The sequence below is a fragment of the Furipterus horrens genome, unplaced genomic scaffold (assembly GCF_987537825.1).
Source record: "Furipterus horrens unplaced genomic scaffold, mFurHor1.1.pri manual_scaffold_4, whole genome shotgun sequence".
NCBI lineage: Eukaryota > Metazoa > Chordata > Mammalia > Chiroptera > Furipteridae > Furipterus > Furipterus horrens.
In genome coordinates, this window is record NW_028327174.1 from 111,249,251 (window position 1) to 111,259,420 (window position 10,170).

At 35.7% G+C, this 10,170-nt stretch overlaps 1 pseudogene; it reads right to left on the bottom strand.

Moving 5' to 3' along the window:
- Positions 1–836: 836 nt before the first annotated feature.
- Positions 837–1,467, bottom strand: LOC150012673 (regulator of G protein signaling 16 pseudogene; annotated as a pseudogene).
- Positions 1,468–10,170: the final 8,703 nt, after the last annotated feature.

The window sequence follows — 10,170 nt, forward strand, 5'->3', positions numbered from 1 at the left end:
CCAGCACTTAGCTATTGTAAACAGTGCTGCTATGAACATAGGGGTGCATAAGTTCTTTTGAATTAGGGTTTTAGGATTTTTCAGGTATAATCCTAGCAGTGGAATCGCTAGTTCAAAAGGTAGTTCCATTTTTAGTTTTTTGAGTGAATTCCATGCTGTTTTCCATAGTGGCTGTACCAGTCTGCATTCCCACCAACAGTGCAGTAGAATTTCCATTTCTCCACATCCTCACCAGCCATGTTGTTTGTTGATTTGTTGATGATGGCCATTCTGACAGGTGTAAAGTGGTATATCATTGTGGTTTTTATTTGCACCTCTCTGATTGCTAGTGATGTTGAACATTCTTTCATGTGTCCATGAACCTTCTGTATGGCCTCTAAGGAGAAGTGTTTGTTCAACCCCTTTGCTCATTTTTTAATCGGGTGGTTTGTTTTCTTGATGTTGAGTCGTATAAGCTCTTTATTTTATTTTTATTTTTATTTTCCTTTCCCTTTATTCATGTTTCCCAAACCACCCTGGGCTATTTCTTGCCCATTGAGAATGACAAAAGCCAATGATGACTGTCACAACACCATTCTTTTCCCCAGAGAGTGCCACACACTGCGATCTTTGGCCCTTATCACAAGTCCTAGGAGTTGGGAGACCCTCTTGAGCATGAGCATGAAATTCAGTCCCGTAGTTTCTGGAGGAGAGGCTGTTGCTTCCAAAACAAAACAGCTTTTTCCTTCATTGTCCTCTTGCTTGCTTTGAAGAACCTACCTCCCACACAGAGGCAGCTGCCTCAGGGCTGGGTGACTGAACCTCTCTTCGCGGCTGGCTCCTCACTGCCATGAGGTTCACATGTGTAAGGGCTCTGCCGGGCTGCCGCTGGACAGAGTGGTGTTGGTGGCCGAGGCTTGTGCTGCCAGGTCCCGGTAAGCGGGGGACTTCAGAAAGCGTGGATAGGAGTCTTTCTCTATCAGGGTGCGTGTCTTCCCCTGAGCCACATCGAAGCATGTGGCTGTGGCAGCCTGCAGGTTTGTCCTGGTCAGTTCCCTGGTCTCGTGGTCTATGTTCACCTCTTTCGGGGCTTCGCTGCAGATGAACTCCTCAAAGATCCTGTGAGCCCGGGAGGCCAGCTTGGTAGGTGACTGAACCTTCTTGAACTCCTCACAGGCCAGTCAGAACTCCAGATTCTCCTCACTGAACTCTGTCTTCAGGAAGGCATGGAAGGCAGCCACCCCATCTTTACTGCTCAGCAGCGAGTCAAAGGACTCTCTCCATACCAGCACATCTTTTGAGAAGTTTCTGCCCTCTTTGTTGTGTTTGCTGTTCCACTCGAACTTGCCAACATTCCCAGTATCAGAGCCCAGGTCTGATTTGTGGAGGAAGATCCCCGGGCGTGTCTTGAATTCCTTGGCTCTCTCCAGGCAGCTGGTGGGGAACACGGACAGGGTCCGGCACATGGCTGCGGGTGCAGGGCAGCACATCGTGAGGAGAATTGTGGCGGACTCCCACAGGCACCCGGAGCTTGAGGGGGTAGAGGATCTGCGGCGGCTGATACTTGTCGACTCATGTTGAGTTGATCCAGCTGCACCGTATAAGCTCTTTATATATTTCAGAGATCAGTCCCCTGTCTGAGATATCATTGGCAAGTCTGTTTTCCCATATGGTTGGTTTCCTTTTCATCTTAATGATGTTTTCTTTTGCTGAGCAGAAACTCTTTAGTTTGATTTATTCCCAATTGTTTTTTTTCCCTTTATTTCTCTTGCCTTAGGAGATGTATCCATGAAAATATTGTTATGTGGGATATCTGAAATTTTCCTGCATATGTTTTCCTCTAGGACTTTTATGATGTCACGCCTTACATTTAAGTCTTTGATCCATCTTGAGTTTATTCTCGTGTGTAGTGTAAGTTGGTGGTCTAGTTTCATTTTTTTTGCACGTCCCTGTCCAGTTCTCCCAGCACAATTTGTTGAAGAGGCTCTTCTCACTCCATTTTATGTTCCTTCCCCTTTAGTCAAATATTAGTTGACCATAGATTCCTGGATTTATTTCTGGACTCTCTTTTCTGTTCCACAGATCTATATGTCTGTTCTTATGCCAGTACCAGACTGTTTTGACAACAGTGGCTTTGTAGTATTGTTTGATGTCTGGTATTGTGATTCCTCCTGCCGTGTTCTTCTGTTTCAAGATTGCTTTTGCTATTCGGGGTCTTTTTTGGTTCCATATGAATTTTTGGAGTATTTGTTCTAGGTCTGTGAAATATGTCATTGGTATTTTAATAGGGATTGCATTGAATCTGTAAGTTGCTTTGGGCAGTATGGCTATTTTGATGATGTTGATTCTTCCTATCCAGGAACATGGTGTTTGCTTCCATTTATTTGTATCTTCCTTAATTTCTTTCTTCAATGTTATGTAATTTTCAGAGTACAGGTCTTTTATCTCTTTGATTAAGTTTACTTTTAGGTACTCTATTTTCTTGTTGCTATAGTAAATGGTATTTTCTTTTTTGTCTCTGTCTCTGATATTTTATTGTTGGTGTACAGAAATGCCTTAGATTTCTGTATATTTATTTTGTACCCTGCTATTTTGCCAAATTCACTTATTATATAGCGTAGTCTTTTAGTGGAGTTTATAGGATTTTCTAGGTATACTATCATGTCATCTGCATATAATGATAGTTTTACTTCTTCTATTCCTGTTTGGATGCCTTTTGTTTCTTTTTCTTGTCTGATTGCTGTGGCTAGCACTTCCAACACTATGTTGAATAGGAGTAGAGAGAGTGGGCAGCCTTGTCTTGTTCCTGATTTCAGAGGGAATTCACTCAGTTTTTGTCCATTGAGTATGATGTTGGCTTCAGGCTTCTCATATATAGCCTTGATTATGTTAAGGTGTGCTCCCTCTATTCCCATTTTACTCAGTGTTTTCATCATAAGTGGGTGTTGTATTTTATTAAATGCTTTTTCTGCATATATTGATATGATCATGTGATTTTTGTCTTTCATTTTGTTTAGGTGATGTATTATATTTATTGATTTGCGAATATTAAACCATCCTTGCATCCCTGGGATGGATCCCACTTGATCGTGGTGTATGATCTTTTTGATGTACTGCTGGGTCCTGTTTGCCAATATTTTGTTGAGGATTTTAGCACCCATGTTCATCAGTGATATTGGCCTGTAGTTTTCTTTCTTTTTTGTGTCTTGATCTGGTTTTGGAATTAGGATAATAGTGGCTTCATAGAAAGAGTTTGGGATTTTCCCTATTCTTGGAATTTTTGTAATAGTTTGAGGAGGGTAGGAGTTAGTTCTTTCCTAAATGTTTTGTAGGCCATGTTAACAATATGTCTTCCTGTCTATGAACATGGAATTTTCTCCATTTGTATAAGTCTTTAATTTTTTTTCACCAATATGTTGTAGTTTTTTGTGAACATGTCTTTATTCTCTATGGTTAAATTTATCCCTGATATTTTATTCTTTATTTGCTATTGTAAGTGAACTGTTTTACTAATTTTATATTTTAATTGTTTATTCCTAGTGTATAGAAACACATTTTATATGTGTGTGTTTATCTTATATACTTTAAATTTGCTGAATTCATTTATTACATTTAGTCATTTTGTAGGGATTTCAAAATTTTTTTCTCTATACAGTACTGGACATCTGTGAATAATTTTAATTCATTCTTTCTAATTTGGGTGTCTTTTAAATTTTATTTTATTTTGTATTTTTTCATTGTAGTACCATTACAGTTGTCCCCACTCTTTTCCCCTTTCTTCAAATTTACCTAGTCCCCAGACCCCGCCTCCCTCAGGCCATCACCACATGGTTTTCCCTGTCCATGGGCATGCATATATGTTCTTTGGCTAATATGTTTTTCTTTTTTCTTCCAATCACCCCTCCCTTCCCTCTGACAGCTGTCAGTCTGTTCCATGTATCTATGCCTCTTTTTCTATTTTGTTTGTGAGTTTATTCTGTTCATTAGGTTCCACATAAAAGTGAGATCATGTGGTATTTGTCTTTCTCTGACTGGCTTATTTCACTTAGCCTAATAGTCTCCAGGTCAATCCAAGCTTTAGCAAAAGGTAAGAGCTCCTTCTTATTTACTGCCATGTAATATTTCATTGTATAAATGTACTACACTTTTTTTATTCTCTCATCTACTAATGGGCACTTGGGATATTGTAAATATGAATACAGGGGTGCATATATTCTTTTGAATTGGTGTTTTAGGATTCTTATATGGTCCCATAAATGGAATTGTTGGGTCAAAAGAAGTTAAATTTTTAATTTTTTGAGGAAATGCCATACTGTTTTTTCCAATGGCTGCATTAGTCTGCATTCTCTCAAGAAGTACTAAGGTTCCCTTTTCCCCACATCCTTGCAAGCACTTGTTGTTTATTAATTTATTGATGGGAGCCATTCTGGCAGGTGAGAAATGAGATATTTTGGTTTTAATTTGCATTTCTCTGATGATTAGTGACACTGAGCATCTTTTCATATGTCTATTGACAATCTGAAGGTCCTCTTTGGTGAACTGTCTATTCAGAGCCTTTTCTCCATTTTTTAATTAGATTGTTTGTCTTCCCAATGTTGAGCTGTATGAGTTCTATATGTATTTTGGAAATTAGAGGCTTATCATATATATTTTTGGTGAATATGTTCTCCCATACAGTAGGCTTCCTTTTAATTTTGTTGATGGTTAAAACTTTTTAATTTGATGTAGTCCAATTTTTAAATTTTCCTTTGTTTTTCTTATTCTAGAATAATATTGGCAAATATATTGCTATGAGAGATATCTGAAATTTTACTGCCACGTTTCCTTCTAGAATTTTTATAGTTTTGTGACTTATATTTTAGTCTTTTATCCATTTTAAGCTCGTTCTTGTGTATGGTGTAACTTGGTGGTCTAGTTTTTTTTTTTTTTTTTTTGCATGTACCTCTACAGTTTTCCCGTACAATTTATTGAAGAGACTGTCCTTATTTCATTAGTTACTCTTGACTCCTATGACAAATACTAATTGACCTGAAGAGTGTGGATTTATTTATGGGCTCTCTCATATAGTCCATTGATCTATATGCCTGTTCTTATGATGGTAACAGCCTGTTTTGATTATAGTTGTTTTATAAGATAGTTTGATATTAGATATAGTGATACCTTCAACTTTGTTCTTATTTCTTAAGATTGCTGAAGCTATTGTTCTGTTGTTGCTGTTGTTTTTAGTTTTGTTTTTTTGTTTTTTGGTTCCATATAATTTCTGGAATATTTATTCTAGATCTGTGAAATATGCCATGGGTATTTTTATAGGAATTGTGTTGAATCTATAGATTGTTTTGGATAACATGGACATTTTAATGATGTTAATTCTTCCAATCCATGAACACAGTATATGCTTCCAGTTATTTGTCTCTTTCTCAATGTCTTCAGTGTTCTCTAGTTTTCCAAGTACAGGTCTTTTACTTGTTTAAACTTTTTCTTAGATACTTTATTTCTGTTGCAATAGTAAATATGATTATTTTCTTATATTCCCTTTCTGATAGTTTATTATTGATATATAAAATACCATTGATTTCTATATGTTAAATTTGTATCTTGTTATTTTGCAGAATTTATTTATCAGTTCTAGTAGTTTTATTGTGGAGTCTCTAGGGCTTTCTATGTATAATATCATGTCATCTGAGAATAATGACAATTTTACTTCCTCCTTCACAATATAAATGCCTTTTATTTCTTCTAGTTTGATTTCTGTGGCTAGGACCTTCAGAATCATGTTGACTAAGAGTGGTGAAAGCAGATGGTGCTATCCTGTTCCTGAATGTAAGAGAAACAATTTTAGTTTTTGCCCATTGAGTATGATGTTGGCTGTAGGTTTTTTATATATGTACTTTATTATGTTGAGGTATAATCCCTCTATTATCACTTTGTGGAGAATTTGTATCATAAGTGGATGCTGAATTGTATCAAATGTCTTTTCTGCATTTATTGATATGATCATGTGATTTTTATCTTTCATTTTATTCAAGTGATGTATCTCACTCATTGATTTGCAAATATTGTACCAACCTTGCATCCATGAGATTTATCACACTTGATCATTGTGTATAATCTTTTTAATGTATTGCTGGATCCAGTTTGCTAATAGTTCGTTGAAGATTTTAGCATATATGTTTATCAGGGATGTTGGCCTATAATTTTCTTTCTTTTTAGCATCTTTATCTCATTTTGAAAGCAGAATAATTCCTGCCTCATAAAGCACATTTTGAGTCTTCCCCATTACTGAATTTTTTGGCATAGTTTGAGAAATATAGGTGTTAGTTCTTCTTTGAGTGTTTACTAAAATTTGCCTGTGAAAACATCCAGTCCAGGACTACTTTAGTTTCATTAGTTGTTATCAGTCTATTCAGGTTTTCTAATTCTTCCTTATTCATTTTTGGGAGATTGTATATTTCTAGACATTTGTCCATTATGTTCCTGGTTTGTCCTATTTCTTGGCATATAGTTCATAGTATTTTTTTACAATTCTTTATATCTCTGTGATATCAGTTGTTACTTCTCTTTCATTTCTGTTTTTATTTATTTGGGTTCTCTCTCTTTTTTCATAAGTCTGGTTAAAGGTTTGTCAATCTTATTTATCTTTTCAAAGGACCAGCTCTCATTTTCACTGATCTTTTGTAATGTTTATTAGTCTCTATGTTATTTGTTTCTGCCTTTATTTTTATTACTTCTTCCTTCTACTTTAGTTGAGCTTTGTTTGTTGTTGTTTTCTGCTGTTGTTGTTTAAGGTGTCAGGTTAGATTGTTTATTTGAGATTTTTCTTGCTTCTTGAGGTAGGGCTGCAATTATATGAGCTTACCTCCCAGGACTGCTTTGCTGTGTCCCATCAGTTTTGAGTTGTTGTCTGTTTATTTTCATTTGTTTCCAGTTAATTTTTAATTTCTTCCTTGATCTTATTGATAACTTGTTATTTAATAACATGCTCTTTAACTGCCATGTATTTGAATGTTTTTTGAACCTTTTTATTGAGGTTGATTTGTGATCTGAGAAAATGCTTGATATGACTTCACTCTCTTTGAATTTGTTGACCTACTTTGTTACTAAAATGTGATTATCTTTGAGAGCGTTCCATATGCACTTGAGAAGAATGTATATTCTACTTCTTTTAGATGAAATGGTCTGTAAATATCAGTTAAATTCAATCTATTGTGTGGTTTAAGGTCGCTGTTTCCTTGGTAATTTTTTGTCTGAATGATCTATTAATTGATGACAATTGGGTTTTAAATTCCCCTACTAAGAATGTATTGCTTTCAATCATTTCCTTAAAGTCCACCAAGATTTTTAAAATTTATTTAGGTGCTCCTATATTGGGTGCATATATGTTTAAAAGGGTTATGTCATCTTGTTGAATTAATCCTTTTAGAATTATTTAGTGATCTCCTATATATCTGGTTATAGCCTTTGTTTCTTTTCTCATTTTCCCCCATTTATTTTATTTTATTGTTGTTCAATTACAGTTGTCCCAAATTTCCCCCCATTGCTCTCCCCTGCCCCACCCACTCCTTTGCTCACACAGTCAATCCTCACCCTGTTGTTGATGTCCATGGGTCCTATATATTTGTTCCTCAATTTGACCCTTCTCCTTCTTTCCCCCATTACTCCCTCCTCCCCCCTCTAATTGCTCTCAGTTTGTTCTTTATTTCCTTGTTGCTGATTCTCTTTTTCTCATTTGTTTGTTTTTGTTCATTAGGTTCTGATTATAGATAAGATAATATGGCATTTGTCTTTCAGCACCTGGCTTATTTCACTTATCATAATTCTCTCCAGTTCAATCCATGCTTTCATGAACAGTAGGAATTCTTTTTTTCTGCTGCATAGTATTCCATTATGTAAATGTACCACTGTTTTATGATCCACTCACTTACTGATGGGCAATTCAGCTGTTTCTGGCACTTGGCTATTGTAAATAATGCTTCTATGAACATTGGGGTGCATAGGTTCTTTACAATCGATGTTTCAGGATCCTTAGATTATAATCCCAGCAGTGACATCACTGGATCAAAAGGAAGTTACACTTTTTGTTTTTTTGAGGAAATTACATACTGTTTTCCACAGTAGTTGAACCAGTTTGCATTCCCACTAATAGTGCCCTAGGGCTCCATTTTCTCCACATCCTTGCCAGTATTTGTGGTTTGTCAATTTGTTAATGATAGACATTAGACTGGTGTGAGGTGGTATCTCATTGTGGTTTTAATTTGCATCTCTCTGATAGCTAATGATGCTGAGCATCTTTTCATATGCATATGGGCCATCTGTATATCCTCCTTGGAGAAGTGTCTGTTCACATCCTTTGTACATTTTTAAATTGGATTGTCTGTCTTCCTGGTGTAAGGGTCATATGAGTTCTTTAGATATTTGGGAGTTCAGACCCTTGTCTGAGGTATCACTGGCAAATATGTTTTCCCATATGGTTGGTTCCCTTTTCATTTTGCTGATGTTTTTTTCAGTTGTGAAGAAACTTTTTAGTTTCATGTAGCCCCACTTGCTTATTCTTTCCTTTATGTCCCTTGCCCTATAAGATTTATCTGTGTGAGATATCTAAAAATTTTCTGCCTGTTTTCCTCTAAGACTTTTATGGTGTCATGACTTATATGAAAACATTTTATGCATCTTGAGTTGATTATAGTGTGTGACAAAAATTGGTGGTCTATATTCATTTCTTTGCAAGTACCTGTCCATATCTCCAAACATTATTTATTGAAGAGGTTATTTTTACTCCATTTTATGCTTTTTCTTCCTTTGTCAAATATTAATTGACCATAGAGACTTGGGTTTATTTATGGGTTATCTATTCTGTTCCATTGATCTATGTGTCTGTTTTTATGCCAGTACCAGGCTGTTTTGATTACAGTGGCCTTGTAATATAGTTTGATACCAGTATTGTGATTCCTCTTTGTTCTTCTTTCTCAATATTGCTGTGGCTTCCAGGTCATTTATTGTTCCATATAAATTTTTGAAATATTTGTTCTACATCTGTAAATACATCATTAGTATTTTAATTAAAATTGCATTCAATCTATAGATTGCTTTGGGTAGTATGGATTTTAATGTTGTTAACTCTTTCAATCTATTACATGGCATATGCTTCCACTTACCTGTGTCTTCCTTAATTTCTTTCTTCAGTGTTCTGTAGTTTTCTGAATAGAGTTCACTTACCTCCTTGGTTAATTTTATTCCTAGGTTCTTTATTTTTCTTTGTGCTAGAGTAAATGAGATTTCCCCCCTAGTTTCTGTTTCTGATATTTCATTGTTTGTGTACAAAAATACCTTTGATTTCTGAATATTGACTTTGTTTTTCTCTGTTTTGCCAAATTCACTTATTAGGTTGAGTATTTTTTTGTGTGGAGCTTATAGGGTTCCCTATGCACAGCATCATGTCATCTGCAAACAAGAGTTTTACTTCCTTCTTTCCTATTTGAATGCCTTTTATTTCTTTTTCTTGTTTAACTGCTGTGGCTAGAACTTCCAATACTATTTCAAATAGAAGTGGTGGAAGTGGACATCCCTGTCTTGTGTCTGATCTTAGACAAAAAGCTTTTAGATTTTGCCCATTGAGTTTGATATTATATGTAGGTTTCTTGTATATGGCCTTTATTATGTTGAAGTGTGCTCCCTCTTTTCCCACTTTGCTGAGTGTGTTTTGTATAAATGGATACTGTACTTTATCAGATTCTTTTTCAGAATTTATTGATATAATCATGTGATTTTTGTCTTTCATTTTGTTCATGTGATGTTTTACATTTATTGATTTGTGAATAGTGTCCCATCTGTGCATCCCTGAGATAAATCTCACTTGGCCAAGATGTATGATCTTTTTAATTCATTGCTAGATTTGGTTTGCTAATATTTTGTTGAGGATGTTAGCATCTATGTTGATCAGTGTTATTGGTCTGTAGTTTTCTTTGCTTGTTGTGTCTTCATCTGGTTTTGCAGATAATATTGGTCTGATAAAAAGACTTAGGGAATCTTCCTTCTTCTTGCATTTTCTGGAATAGTTTGAGGAGAATAGGAGTTAGCTCTTCCTTAAATTTTTGGTAAAATTCACCTGTTGGGCTGTCCAGTCCAGGGTTTTTGTGTGCAGGGAGTATTTTGAATACGGATTGAATTTCACTAGCTGTTATTGGACAACTCAGG